This window comes from Lutjanus erythropterus, chromosome 1 (genome assembly GCF_056507025.1).
Source record: "Lutjanus erythropterus isolate fLutEry1 chromosome 1, fLutEry1.hap2, whole genome shotgun sequence".
NCBI lineage: Eukaryota > Metazoa > Chordata > Actinopteri > Lutjaniformes > Lutjanidae > Lutjanus > Lutjanus erythropterus.
In genome coordinates, this window is record NC_139317.1 from 27,989,856 (window position 1) to 28,006,079 (window position 16,224).

General features: G+C 38.9%; 1 protein-coding gene across 1 annotated transcript in view; it reads right to left on the minus strand.

Annotated features, from left to right (window-relative positions):
- The window catches only part of csmd1a (CUB and Sushi multiple domains 1a), a 139,980-nt gene that overhangs the window by 99,699 nt on the left and 24,057 nt on the right, over nt 1-16,224 (minus strand). The window lies entirely within an intron of this gene.

A 16,224-nucleotide genomic window follows, 5' to 3' on the forward strand; every position in this document is an offset into this window, starting at 1 on the left:
AAACCAGATCGAAGCCTTTTGATTACAGTTTTTCTCAATTGCTAAAATATTAAACCCCATTCTCTGAACCAAATGCTCAGTACCCTAAACACATTTATCTAACCGTTCACTCTTTTGTCAAAACCCCTAACACATATTTACTTGCTAAAACACATTTTGCACTCCAATGCAGTTGTGTTGCAAAATGGTACACACAGCTCCAGAAGCTGAATACAGCTACAACGCAACTGGCACCATTTGCAGACAGAGATTCAAAATTATACAAACAGTTTTTCCACAATTATTTGAACACTAAAATTGCAACTTGCAAATCTGCAAAACATTACACACAGTTCTTTACATAAGTTTAACATTCAAAATTTTGCCAGAAGAGTCAGAGGTTTTGTGAATGCAGTTTGAAGATTTGGTTTTGAGAAAAGGGTGGTTTCAAGAAATGTGTCTTATGAAAAACAACTTAAACTGCCCTGTAATGTTTCGTGTTAAATATTAAATATGTTTCATTCTGTCTCTCTTTTAATTCTTTTTAATGAACTGTGTTGAAATGTCACTTTTACATCGCTTTGCGTTCCTTGTCAAACAATGTGTCTTGATATTTTTTACATTTTATGTAAAACATTTTGAATTGCTTTGTTGTTGAAATGTCCTCCACAAATGAACTTGCCTTGTCTTGTGCAATAATCTGAAATCCAATGTAAAAATCCTGTTTGCCAATTTCCGGGTCAGGCCACAAAAAACGTCGTCCCTGCAGCACTCTATTCAGCAAATGTAAAACAACATGGCTGCCCGCAGAAACATGAGAACCGCTTTCTTCTTCCCAGAAAAGCATGTTTTTTGAGAGACAGCAGCAATTTATATCTTTGGTTCCTCATATATCTATTGGCTCTGACATGTAGAAAAACAATCTGTCACACACAAACCAGAGAGAAGACCAACGTAAACTCATAAAACAAATATTACTATTTTCCATCTTGCAGAGCATTTGGCTTCTTCTTGCCGATACGAGATACACCTCACACTTGTACAGTAGATGCATGTTCCTGGCTGAAACTATTTGTTTCAACCTGTCATTCTGGGAGTGTAATCCATTTTTTTCCGTCTGTCTGGTGGAACACTAGTCTATCAGTGACACAACACAGCTCAGGGTAAATGGATAGACAAGAAGTGCTTGTTGTGAAGAAGACAGAGATGAAGAGAGAAAGAAAAGGCAGTGAGCAAATGATGGAAGCAATTTTCAAAAGAAGAACATACTGAAAACAATAAGCAACCTAATTTTTTCAGTGGGAAGATTTTTGCTTTACATATAAAAGAGAAATGGCAGGGAATAGGATGAGGACATGGGCAGTTTTGTTATGTAAAGAAGGAGATTTGTTTAAAATTATAGGCTTAGTTGGCAGTGCTTCCTGTACAAACTGTAGACAATATGTTGGGGAGAACACTGTGGTATAAATCTGTAAACAGTGGTGGTATAAATCTCTGGCAACAGGGCTATGAATTTTTGGAAATTTGTGAAGCCAGATAGAGATACACTAAACACTCAGAGGTTCTTTTCTCTCTATGTGCTGCTGATAGAAAAAAAAAAAGAGGAAAGAATGGCCTTAGGCAAGATGGGCATTTTTCCTTTTTTAGTTTCTCTCTGTGTTAACACTTAATACATATTACTGAAGCCATCTGAAATCCTTGTAACTCCATCTTCAAACCCCACTGGATGATTTTTTTAAAATGCATGGGGCTCAAACTATAAAAACTAAATACAAGGAAGTTGGTGTTTTGGATATAAGACATAAAATCCAACAACATCGATATAAAAGCAAAATAATGTGTCTTATTTCCCAACCGCTTGTTATATGCAGCACTTTGAGAAGATATTAAGTCGTATTTAGGGATAATTAGTTTTTGGCTTAATTGTAGACCCCTGGCTATGGAACAATTTGACAGTCTACCCAAGGCTAGCTACTGTAGCCTTAAGCTAACTTTTTTTTAAACAACACTTTTAAAGGCTGGTTTTAAAAGTGTTATTGAGATGTTCAAAGTAGTTTATTTTATTTGTTTTAAGAAGAGAAGAGAAGAGAAGCAGATGAGATAAGATGAGATGAGATATTTCTTTATAGGCTAGTTAATCTTATTGTCTGCCACCGGGCCAAAGTCTCCGTGAAATCAGATGAAAGGAGCCTGTGTTTATATTTTCCCAGCCAAAGTTACAATGAGTAGTACATTAGCCTGTTAAAAAGAAGGAGGATTTTTTTTTATTTAGATCATTTTGTTTTTGATGTTATATTTTGTTGTTAGTATATTGAAAATATGAAAGCTCAGGTCACCTATGCATCTATGATGCATGCATGCATACTTTAAATGTATCAGTGACCATGTTTCAGGTCATGTAACCACTGTTTCTATGGTGACAAGTTGACACATTGGTCAACTGTAACTGACCACGCAATTAAATGTTAAAATGAATTTATGAACAGTTTCATCATGTGGGTGCTCTCTCTCTTTCTGTCTTTCTCTCTGGTGTGACTGGTCAGACTGGAGTCTGCATCACACTTTTTCTCATCATTGGATCTCGTGTCTCTCATTTAAAACGAGGCGTCCAGGCCGCATTAGCAGCATGCAATCCATTTGCTGCCTATAGAGAACAACCACACTACAAAAATTGTCCTCTATCTAAGCGGGGCCATACACTTTAAGGATGACTGGATCTTCAAGCACTTAAAAAAAAAAAATATGCGAACTGTGAATAGTGTTTTTCCTCACTTGGAGAAAAAAAAAGTAGTGACACAAAATTCCAGTGCACTCCAGCAGCACTACACCTATGAAGAAAAGACAAGAAGCTGGAGTAGAGATTTTGGGACAGATTTGTTTTCACAGGGTTGAGCACATTTCATGCAGACAAACGCAGAGGCAGACAGACAAACAGATCTTATTCTGAAAAGGAATTACAGTTTTTCTGCCTCTGGGAGTGTACGTTACCCACTGAGATACATAAACCCATTCACACACACACACACACACACACACACAAACTGGGGAGAAACACGCAAAGTGAGAGGTAGACCCAAGATCACACAGATCTACATGGCAGCATTGCCGCAGTGTTGTGAGGAGTTGAGTGCCTTGCTCAAGGGCACTTTGGCAGTAGGTGGCATTTGATTTGTGCGATAGGAGGGAAAGAACCCTGCTGATCCTCTGGTGTCCTCAAGCGACACCCTGCTGCACAATCCCCCTGCATATTTAAACCAAAAAACCAACCCACCTCCACAGTGCCTGTCAAGCTGTCTGTCTACCTGAGTGTGTGTGTGTGTGTGTGTGTGTGTTTTTGCATGGGTTAGTGATTGTACATTCAGGTGTGAAACAGAGGTAATCAATTCACATAACATTTGTGCAATTTTTCCACATGAAAGCCTGAAATCAACAGTCAACAATCAACTTTTTACACTTATTTACTTAAAAAAATAATGCATAAACAATCTCCAGTATGTATAAGGCTGATTAAGAGGACAATGAGCTTTATACACATATAAGGAAATTAGAGCACTTTGTGTTTCATTTAACCAGCATTATTTTACTTCCATCTATCATACCCCTTAAAAGGTATTCAGATGATCACAAAGCCAAGGTCAGAAATAAATGTGAATATTTTACATCAAACCATATGCTTCTAAATCTTGAAAGAGGTTCTAAAATTAGCATTTTATTTGGTGTTTGTTGTGCTGACACTGAGTTGAAGGTATATTTATCAGGACTGCAGCCTAAGAGCACTGATGCATTTCCTTTGCTTTGAACTTTCTTGTCAAAAAATTCAACAGATGAACACCTAGGTATTTCCAGTAGCTTTCTGTGATTTGCACTATGCTAATTATCAGAGGAAATTATTATATACATCTCTTTCTCAGTGACACATACTTACAGTTTGGGTACAAGTCATTCCCACTGAAAGGAATAAATGCCACCTCAGTTATCCTTCACTATCCTGGCGTGCAATTTGCACTAATTATTACGATTATATTGCAAAAATAGCCTACATTAAAAATGCAAATTGCTTTGCAATTTTTGAGAAAAGTCAACATAATTTTAGGTCACAATAGGCACAAAAAAGCTCCACAAAATCCCAGAGGGACCAATTTGTCTGAGCTGTGGTAAGGAACAGAAGCAGGGCAGCAGGATATTGTGAGTAGGCAGCTGGCATCGAGCCACGTCTCACTGGGTCTTAGACCAGTGTTTTTCTATCTGCGAATCTGGCCCTAACATGGGTCACTGGTTGCTTCAAGTGGGCCCTCACAAGATGATGTTTTATTGAATGGGGATCTCAGGTTGAAACAGTGAGGTTGCGAACGGGGGTCCCATGTGATAAAAGCACTGATTTGGTCCTAGATGGCAAGATAAGGGAGTACATTTAGTCACTGGACCATAAAGAGAGCAGCTCAGTTTCTAGTGAGGAATTGACTTATATGAAGCCCTGCTGCTGAGAAAGACATTTTATCCAGTCATCAAAACAGAAAACATTTCACTTCAAGTAAAAATCAGTTTTGTATTTTACCTGCAAAGCAACATCTAGGTGCCTGGCAAACACTCAAAAAAAACCAAACTTAAAACTCTGGAATTTCAACTAATCTAACCTGCAGGCATACAAGTTCAAATGTGGCTATAGAGGTTTCACTGCACTTTCTGCCTAGCAGCAGCATCAGCAAGGGTTTGTGGGTATGCAGACTGCTGGCTGTTAGCCAAGACTCTGGGTCCTTCAGACTAAAGTACCCTCTGTCTTTGTCTGTCTCACACACACAAACTTGCTTTTGTTTTCAAGTCTATAGAGGCGTAATGCACGTCACACACTTACCACCTCCTGAACCTCATATTCTGTAGTGTTGCACAGTCACAAACAAATAGATTACATAACATGCATCTGTCAGTCAGCACTGTCTCATTTCTTCATAACAGCACACAGCAACAGTATTTTTCAAAGGTATAAGAAAAAAACAAAAATTCATAACCAACAAAAACAACTTGTTTTAAGGGAACAAGAAACTCGCCACAGAACATCAACAACTGAATGCACCAAGATGTGTTGACAGGTGTGCATCCTTCACATGACCATTTCATAGGATGTCTCAGAAAGACAACTAAGAGTTTTTTGCTTAAACTATACAGTATTTTATTGTGGGATTTAAGTTGCTGCTGCCATGTACAGTAATCGCAATGAGCCCGCTTCAAGTGTGGCCAGAGACATTATGGCATTTCATGCATTTCATCAACTCTCTACTGTACGCAATCTAAAAAAGGCCAAAACAAGTTGTCCAAATAACATCTAGACGTCTCTCGTCTCACAAAGTAAGACTCTCTCAAACTTAAACTGACATAGTGTATTGACACAAATCACTGGTGCACATGGTAATAAATCTAAAATTAGAAATCTAAAATGGAAACTGGCCCATAGCCTGACATTGGCTCTTTTCCATCAGTAATGTGGGACACTTGGAACATAAACAACAACAACAACAACAAAAAAAAAGCAGCTCCAAGTTGTGAATGTGAGTTATGGATACTTGCCAAACACAGGGGCTCTTGGCAAAATATACTTATCCATTTGAAAAATAAAAATAAACCAGAACAAGACAAAGATAGAGAGATGGTGATTAAATTATTGGGATAAGGGAGATACATTTTCCATAATGATTCGCCAAAAGAAATATCAACTGACTGCTGTGTTCTATCAGTCCCACTCCATATTTGGTGTTCACATCAAAAACACAACTATATCATTAATTTAATGAATGTCTTGACACTGTGTGAGAGCTACAGCAACAAACAAACCAACAACAACAACAACAACAACAAAAACAAAGCATAGTGTGCACCAACAAAAACACTGAACCTGGCTCAATGTTTGCAACATCATCTGAACAAATATGTGCAGATTCTTGTTAAATTTACTTTGTAATGCGAACAGTAATTTGACCTCACATTCATTAAGATGGTTGATAAAAGAACTGTTGTTATAATGATAACTTGTTGTAAAATCCTTTCTCATAGTACTTTAAGACACTGTGCCACGTTTTGGTGTCTGATAAGCCTTTAATTCATTGTCATATATAAATAAAGCTCTCAAAAAATGAACTCAAAACACCTTGATCATCCACTGGTGGCTGGCAGCAGTTTAGGTCATAAACCCTGCCCCTTCATTTTAGCAGACATGACACGGGCCAAACTAAAATACAGAAGTACATGTCAAATAAATTTTTGCCAACGATGGTGTCTGTCACTTTAGGTAGTTCTTATTGTGCTGATGCATGTTCAAATGTTCATTTTTCTGATAAGATTGCTTCTAATTAGTTATTTGATGCTATAAAAAAAAACGTGCTTCACTTCATGATTGACAGCTGAGCCTTGCCTGCGATTGAGTCGGCCCGCTTTATGGGCGGGAACTCAATAGCGAGGCTCCAAACCTGATCTCTACTGCACAGACTCTGGCTCCCAGTGATGTCACCAACGCAAGATGGCAGCGCTTGTATCCAGGATATTTTGGCTTCGTTTTTGGACAGTGGGAGAAAGTGGAGACACGTTGTCCATCTTCATACAGTCAATGCTTCGAATCCAAGGACCTGTTTATCAATGACCTTATCGCACAACTCTTTTTGCATTGCATTTGATTGTCTCGCTGGTATCTGTAGCTGCAGGTTCAGACACCTAGCCAGACACTACACTGAAATGCAGGATTCTTCAGCTTTTGAGTATTTTGAACCAAAAATTGTGTGTCTGTCTGCTTTAATCTCTCTGTACTTCTGTCTCTGTGATTCTCTACCTTCACCATGCTCTGTCTAACTCTCATTTTGTAGCACAGTACAGTCAGGCCATGAGGAACCATCCATCAAATGCTTACAGGTGAACCAATACTCTTACACGCAAACACACACACACACACACACACACACACACACACACACACACACACACACACACACGCTATAAAATACTCATATAGCTTCTCTACTTGCAATATATAGCTATATGCATGTCACACACACATGCACACACGCGCGCACGCACACACACACACACACACACACACGCAGTCTGCAAAGACTGTAAGGTGTTTCAACCTTGACTGTACACACACACTACTACATCACTTTCACACTCTTAGTCTCGCGCAGACATTGGCCATAACTAGCCTTGAGAGCCAAATACATAAAACATACACATAAATGCACATACACAAACATAGAAATCTCAAGTGTATGCACACACACACACACACACACAGAGCCAAACAGACAGTGAGAACATGGCTCACTGAGTGTGTAGACACAGATGTTGACATAAGGAATTGTTCACTCAGACACATAAAGACACACATAATGTACAGTGCATAAATTAGGTAAGAGACTGTTACCTTGTTTCTTTAAACAACACACACACACAGTCACAGATACAGTAACCCAAAGGCTACAGTAAAAATGCAACTAGTAAGAAGACATTAACATATATGTAATGAACACCATGACTTACTGTGTGGACACATATGTTTGTGTGTGTCTGCATATATTATCTATGTGGTCTGAGTCTGTACTGCTACTGCACTCCTACACTACCTATGTACATAGATTTGTTCTCCCCGGTGTGTGTACGTGTGCGTTTTGTGTGTGTTTGCATTGTTTTCCGAGTGTGTGCATCGTGTGTGTGTGTTTGACCACATTGAAAAGCGTATAATCCGGCGCTATGGGCAATATCAACAGAGAAAACCACTGGGCTAAAGTAGGGCAAGCTTCCCTTTAAAACACACACATACACGCACACATACACAGACAGATGCGCACACAGCTAACACAAACACCGCATCACCAATCCACTGTGGGGGAGAAAAGCATTATTTGACAAACCATTAAAACTGATTCTCTATGCTTCTGAGAGACAGTGAGAGAGAGAGGGGGAGAAAAAGGAGAGAAGGCGCGGATTAGAGAGAGGAAGCGAGAATTAGGAGACCCCCTCGCCCCTCCACACCCCTCCCTCCTCCTCCATTTCCTCTTCTGCACCCTCTCCCTCTCTCTCCATCTCATTCTCTCCCTTCCTCTCTGTCAGGTTTTGTTTAAAGGTCCATGACATGTGTCCTCTACATGCTTGTGTGTGTGTGCGTGGGTGTGTGTGTCAGTGCCGTAACTGAAAGATTTCTGACAAGGTGCGAACATTAAAAGCTTCTACCGTCACATACACCCATAGGCCTGAGGGAAGGGCACCTTCACACACGCTTCGACGCACATGTGCATATACAAATACTTGCACTTACATGCACATACATACATACACACTGAGGCGCACACACACACACACACATGCATAGATGTATCAAAAGACCGAGCTATACTGCAGCTTATCAGCTAACCTGCTGCATAGGTGAACACAAACAGAGGAATCAGCACTTCTTTAGATGGAACGTGGCCATTTAGAGCTGACCAGCATAACTTCACTGAGCACCAGCATCAAGTGTGACTCAGTTCACTTCAGTGTTAAACACACCCTCAATCTGCATCATCTGTTCACTGACAAACTGTCTTTTCAAGGCTGCCTCGTGGTTTGTTTGTTCGCTTGTTTTTCAGTGCTCAAGAGGTGCTATTACTTTTCACCCCGAAAAAAGTTCAACAGTTCTTCTCATACAGCAACAGCAGAAGCAACAACTTGTGCCAACAATGAATTGATGCTAAAAACAGGCCTTTGGAGCCGAGTCTTATTCTCAGTGGTGAGTAGTAATGAGTGAGGATTTTTTCATGTTTGCTCTTTTAAACTGTACTCCCTTTACTCAGATATATGTTTGAGCCGGTGATCTACTTTCTACTTCTCCACACTTGCCATTTATACCTTTATTATGGGTCTGCCTGAAATGTGGAGATGGAGTGCAGGGGAGAAGATCATGCCAGGAGCACAACTAAAACAAGCTTTTTTATACAAACAGAATTACCATTTTGTGGTTGTATGCCTCTGCCACTGTCTGGAGTCATACAGTATATGTATCAAAGAATTCAACAGAATTTAATTAAAGGTACTAAGTGTATTTTTGGCACAATGGAAGTTATTATATTTATGTTTGATTCCAGAGAAGAATTACCAGTCTGAAACATGCTGTCCTCATTTAGAGACTATTTTTACAGAGAAGTTCAGAAGACTGATAGAGAGCTGAACATCATCATCTGTCACAGTAAAGTTGACCTTTAACCTTTTGGATATAAAATGTCATCCTTTCATCATTCTATCCTATTAGCTATTTGTGTGTAATTTTGTCATAATTAGTGTATGAATTCTTGTATTAAGGCCAGGTCACAGTTACCTTGACCTTAGACCAGTAAAAACACTGAGATCTCCACTTTTTAAAACTTAAACTCTAACCGACACAAGCACACTGAAGTAAGTTGCACATACTTAAGGTGAAAATGTAGTTTGCTAGCTAATGTTAGACATGTTAATTTCTCATGTGTAGTTCATCTTTGATGTTATTGACATTAGCTTATCTTATAGCTACAGTAGCGGTCTGTGGTGCACCAAATCTGCAACTGAAAATATCTGATTCATAACTGCTCTTGGAAAACATTTAGGTTTTTTAAAATAAAACTATATAAATAATAAATATATACAATATTTCCACCCTGTATCTGTTTGCAACTAAAAACATTATACATAACTATTATATTCAAAAAGATCTGATATTGATTTTTATAAGGCACATTACAGTTGTCTCTTTCAATAATAATAATAATAATAATAATAATAATAATAATAATAATAATAATATGACAGTCTCATTGTGTCTGCACCTGCTAGTGTGTGTGTTTGTCTTCATGTTTGACCTTGTCTTAACATCTCTTCCACAGCGTCAGGAAATTAAATTGAAATGATTTAATTAGTAATTAGTAATTAGCAACAAAAAGAAAAAAAAAATAACCACAACAGATAATAGCCAAACAAAGGTTCAGAAATTTGGCTCCAATGATAACTCAGCATTCAGAACAGAGCTCTTAATCCTTAATTAGGTGCTGTTTACGCCGTTATGTAATTGTTGCCTTTATACTTGTTGGGGAGAAAATCTATGCAGCCATTTATAGCAATTGCAGAAGAAAGCTCAGTTAATATGTCTGCATGCAATCCTGCAGACGACCATTATTGATTAAATTGACAGTCATAAATCTCTGCATATCCTCCCTGCATGGGTTGTGCTTCTGTTGCATTCAGCAATTTATGGTTCCACAGAGCAGAATGTGAAGGTTCAATGTAAATAAAGACTGAAGCGATAAAACAAAAAAAGTGAAATTATCAGTGAAATAAAGCATGCAGCTTCTTGCTGAAACTCGTTCCCTGGTGTATAAAACATGACTGACATGAGAGAATCCCCCCTCCTCCCAAGTCTTACTCATCCTTGTTTGATTGATCGCCACCCTTCTGCTGCAGCCGTAATCCATCACGGTGCTTTCCAAACAAGAAAGAGAAGCTGGACAGACAAGATTCCTGAGTGTTGTGGGACTATATTGGAGACTTGGAGTTCTAATTGATTTGGATTTTTGGATGTAAAGTCATTATTTTGTAATATTTTGTTTTCTTTTGACTTTACAGAGCACTGTAAAGCAGACGCAGGCTACTTCCACTCAAAAATGTGTTCCACTTATTGTTACTTCACTCGGATGTTTGTGCTTCACTGTGCAGAATGACGGGCAGAGTTTGACACTTAGAAGGCTGTTTTCACTTTCGTTCGCTGACGGGGAACAGTTTCTCTGCATTCACCTTAAATCTGGGGTTCGGACGTGTACATACAAGCGGGATTTTGTGACATCACAACTACTTTAGGTCCAGTGTGAAACTTGGAGAAGTGTGACACAGACACTTGATACCTGCAGCACACAGAGAGTGTGAGAGTGGGCTTTTCGTTGAAGTAGGAGACATCCTGTGTCTAGTGGTTAAACCTTTGAGAAGAACAACATTTGCATAATCATAGGGTCTGGATTTTTCAATGAGAGAGAATAAGAGGATCTAATTTTGATTTTTTTTACAAGGTAGCTGAATTTTTGCAAAGAGAAAAAAAACACAAATTATTTCTCCAACCTGTGCTGTATACCTTAAAACAGGGGTTTTCAAAGCCTGAGACTGTGAGCAATCCCTTAGACAAAAAGGACATTTCCATTGGTTGTTTGTCTCCCGTTCTTGTCTGTTTTGCTGTCTTATGTCTTTTATTATTATCCCATCCATTTGGGTTAAAATTGACATTGATGTTGGAAAGGTGGTATGCAATGATCCAAACTAAAAATAATCAATAATTCCATTTGAATTCATACTAAAGCAACGACAGATATTTGTGTTAAAATGTAGGGGATAAAAACAAAAAAAATCTGTCAGAAAAATAGATACCTGATTACTCTACATTAATGCAGTAACAAAGTATTTATACTTCAGTACTTCGCACCTCTGCTAATAACTATTGTAAGATTTTTTTTTTCCACTTCCATTCACTGAGCCTCCCCTAAAACTGTTCACCCGCCGCCCACTTTGAAAACCTCTGCCTTAAAACATGTCCAGAGAAAAAATCAGTAACAACTTAGCACAAGGTAAGAGTAAGTGAGTAATAGGTGGAGGTGGCTAAGGGCACAGATGGTGCCTTGAAAGTCTGCCATGAGTTTGTGCACTTAAACCAAAGAAGGAGCGGGGCTGAAAAGAGTTTTGAAATGCAGCAATCTCAGCACCTGGCAGAGTAAATAATAAGTCATTTTTATTTTATTGGGCAGTAAAAGACCTACTTATTGCCCTTTTAAAGTATTCAAAGTAAACCAGTGCTAGAAATGACAAAAGGCCAAACTCACTAAAGGCTGGGGTAAAATGACTATGTTTCTCAGCTTGTGACAATGGCCAGAATGAGAAATTAGCTCTGCTTGGAGTATAACAACGATTCAATATTAGTCAGTGTTACTGTGATTCAGGCGTTCAGACCTTAAAAATGACTCAGACAGTCAGATCCTACGCACAGAGTGTCTAACATGTAACACCGGTAGATAACAGAACCAAGGAGAAAGCCCTGGCATAGAATCACACCTTCGAAAGGAAAAGATTAACTCGAAGCAAGCAATTTATCTATCTATCTATCTATCTATCTATCTATCTATCTATCTATCTATCTATCTGTAAATCTGCATTTTTAATGGCAGAAGCCTTTGGATTATGTTCACATTTTATCAGAAAAGCTACTAGGATTCATTGGCTCAAACAGTCTTTTCCAGTTTCCTCTGCTCTCTGCACCTCTTACATCTCCTTGAATCATCTGCACTCGCTTCTCTTTCATTCAACTTCACTCATACTCGTTCTCCCTTAGTTTGTCTCGCCCTTTGTATCGTCTCTCCTGCCCTCTTCTCCTCGTCGTCGCTCTCTTTTTTCTTGTCCCCCTCCTGTCATCAACACCACCCTGCCATCTTCTCTTCCCCTCTCAGTCCTCTCTGACATTCGGCTGCATCCCTTTTTGTTTCTCTGTATACATGAGCACAGGGTTGGGTTGAGGCAGAGAAGAAGAGATAGAAAAAGAAAGACAGAGAGGATAAGGAGAAAGTCACAAATGAATTGGCTATCTCCCAAAATGAGGGACAGGAAATGGAACAATCACACACACATTTCTTGAGCTGAACGAGACGAGTAAAGTGTTTGTGTCATTGAACACTTCTCATAAACGACACACATGAATGGACTCAAACCCATGTAATGCACACCTACAGCAGCTTAAGAGCTACCACACAGGGACTGCAGGAAATGGTTATTTAAGTGAATACACATATCTATACATCAACATATACTGTTCAGTGAAAATATCAATAAAAAGAGGTAAGGTAAGGTAACTAAGAAATGGTTATTTGTGTTTTCCCTGACAAGACCCTGAAGCGACACTACAGACTGTGGATACAACATGAAGTTGAAAAAGGCTTAGATACTTTCTCCTTTTCTGTAACACACATCTTGTCATTTCCACTGCACAACACCTCTTTCTATAAACGCAGCAACTACACAGTTTAATCCCATTTTCAGTGGTGAAATGAGGTAGACCTTCTCTCCATCACTCATATCACAAAGCGAATGAAATGATGTAAATACAGTTGTTGTGTGGAATATAATTGAAGCACGATACATCAACATGTAAAACCTGATGCTGATCCATTATTCAAAACCTACAATAAATTCAACTTTTGATCCTAATATATCCTTTAACATTGACCTTATGATGTCGCAAGAGGCTCAAAATTGGCCTGGGTCCAGACCTTGGACTCCGTCCACTTGGCTCTTTCTCTGGTCGGGCATCTTCACATGCAACTGTGGTTTCTCAAAACAAAAGACAACTGACCAATCAGCACCATAGGGGGGGATTAACAATTAGCCAATCAATGCCACTTGGCAGGATTAAGGCTGTTGTCAAGCTGTGTTCTGCAGCCAATGAGGAGTAATAACAACAAAGTGACTGTTATAGACGCAGCAATGGAGTCTGTTTTAGGTGAACCAAAAAAGAGAAGTTCGCAGCACAGTTTGCACTGTTTATGTAATGTGTTTAAACACAAGCAGAGCTAGCCTTAGATAATTAGCACCTATGAGCTAACTTCATGTCACAATCATCAGCTGATTATGTTTCTTTCTCTGCACACAACTTCCAGACGGGTGTAATACGAAGCGAGATAGCTCTGTAGCTCCAAGGCACATCTGGGACACCTCTGGTTGCTATTTTAATTCGCTTTAGCCTGATTTGCTGTTTAGCTGCTTACTAGTTAGCTTTTACAGTCACAGTCTCCAGTGAGGAGTACATGAAGACGCCATAGTAACATTGCAGGGAACGTCTTTTTTCTGTGGGAGCAAACACAACACAGAGCTTATCTACACATTTAATATAACTAGCAGTCAAACACTCGCTCTCTCTCTTAGTAAAACCATAGACTGTGGGGGGCAAAGTATGCTGTCATGCTGTCATGACTGACTCAAAATGATGCTGGTCTCTACTGATTTGTTAGGGAAAATTGAAGCCCCCCCGCCACTGTACATAGAATTAATTACTTTTATTTAATTATTCAAAGAATGTCACAGTGTGCACATTTCAGTTGGAATTAATGACTGTTTGTTGTATTTTACTACAGTGACTATGAGATGTCCCTCATCATTATCTGGTGTTTCTCCAGACAAAGTATCTGAACAAAGCTGGTGAGAGTCTTTTGTTCTACCTGTACAAAGGGATGACTGAATATGGTTTTCAAAATCTGATTACCTAGTTTTGTTTGCATGAATATTAAACAAGGACATGTTTTGGAGGAAGATTAGCTTGTTACATGTCTGCATTTAGTGTCATCCCTCATAATTATCATTAGCATAAAAGCAACCCACTGAAGCCTTTTCTTCAGCTGTCTCTGTCCATCATGTGAACCTCACCCTGCGGGATGTAGTGGTATATTGAAACTCCTGGTTCATGTGGTATTCAGAAAAACAAAATATTGCTCTTGTTCATGATTCATTCAAGTCTATCAAGTGAATTAATAAACTAGTTAATCACACTTCAAAGGGAAACTATTGGGAGGAATGTCATCCATCCTGTATTTGGAAACTTCTCTGTTGGTAAAAGTAAGGAAAGGGGAAAAAAAAAAAACAAATAGCAGAAATGCAGTGAGGAGTACGAGTGTATATCAAGGCTACCAACACAAGTTACACCTGTTTAAATGGGAATTCCAAATGTTTGCATTTTTATTCTTACTTAACCCTGAACTTCATCCTGATCATAATCAAAAACTAAACATCGACCTAAACTGTATGTTTAGTTCTGAAGCAATGTGCTGCAAAAGATCATGTCATGTGAAACAAATATAAGTTTAATAAAAAGGAAAAATGGAGGCACATTTTTTGTAAAAGGATATCGTTAACTACAATCTGTGTTTGTTGGGTTATTCTTACTATTGAAAATGCTTTTTTCTGCCAAGTTCCATAAGTGCAAATATGCTTTAAAGACATTGTACGGCCAGCTAAGTCAGTAGTTTACCAGTAACAATATTATTGTCCAAGACAGAAACTAGAAATACTGAAAGATTTATTGTGGATTACTATGCAATCAAAATATTTTTTTTTCCTTGGGCCTGAAAGAGTCTTGGAGGGTGTTTTTTTTTAGCAGAACAGAGAGCTTGTCCTAACTTTCTCTTACTTTTTCTGTCCTCATTCTCTTTCTATCACTATATTTGACATTATCTTCCTCCCATCAGCCATCTGTCAATTGCCATTTCCCTACTGCCCTCTCTAATGCATTTCAGTCTGCATTCACACACAGCTGCAGTACTGTCATGCAGGAACAGGTAAGGGCACGCACAATATTATGAGCAACTTTTCCATATTCATAAACTGGAAATCAGTATTCCTTTAAGGCATTTTTGTGAATCATTTTTCACTGTGCGTGCATGTGTGTGTGCGTGTGTGTATGTGTGTGTGTGTGTGTGTGTGTGTGTGTGTGTGTGTGTGTGTGTGTGTGTGTGTGCGCGCACAGTTATGTGACATCTCTCCTTTTTTAAACCTTCAATGTTACTCAGTGTTTAACACATCACAATGTTACTCTCTCTTTTCACCTCTTCATCTCTTCTCCTCTGAATCCCCCAGTCTTCTTATTTTCATTCTCCTGCTCTTTTCTCCCTTTCCCCTCCTGACTGACCGAAATTTCTTTGAAATTTTAATCGGATTGAAACATAAACATTCGTTCTATAAACCCCAAAGTCAGTTTCATGATTTGAATTTTGTGCTAACGGAGAGGAAAAGAGGCAGAGAGAGGACCATGAGACACAGGCAGGTTTTTTTTTTGAAAAGCATGTGGGGAAACTGTGATTTTAGGGGTGTCGTTGTGTGACAAATCCTTCTGACACTAATCTGTCAGCTGTCAATCACCCATCACAACTCATCTTCAGTTGCTAGAGCAACCATGTGGTCCTGTGTAGGAGGAAAAACTCATTATAAATTCAAATTCAGGCCAGGTGCTGTGCTGCAATTGGCCACAGGGCTAAAAATATGCTAAGTATGCTGACTCATTGGCTGATATGAGACTTAGTTCAGTTTTGGGGGAACTGTACTATTTTTTTTTCTACCCATCCAAAAGCAGACAAACTCATGGCTGCCTTTTCATGGCTCTGCGATCAGTCTGAAGGTATGTCCTTCAGTGAGATAAGTTAACTCAACTCACACTGAAGTCAAGACAAAGTCTACTCTCTCCAG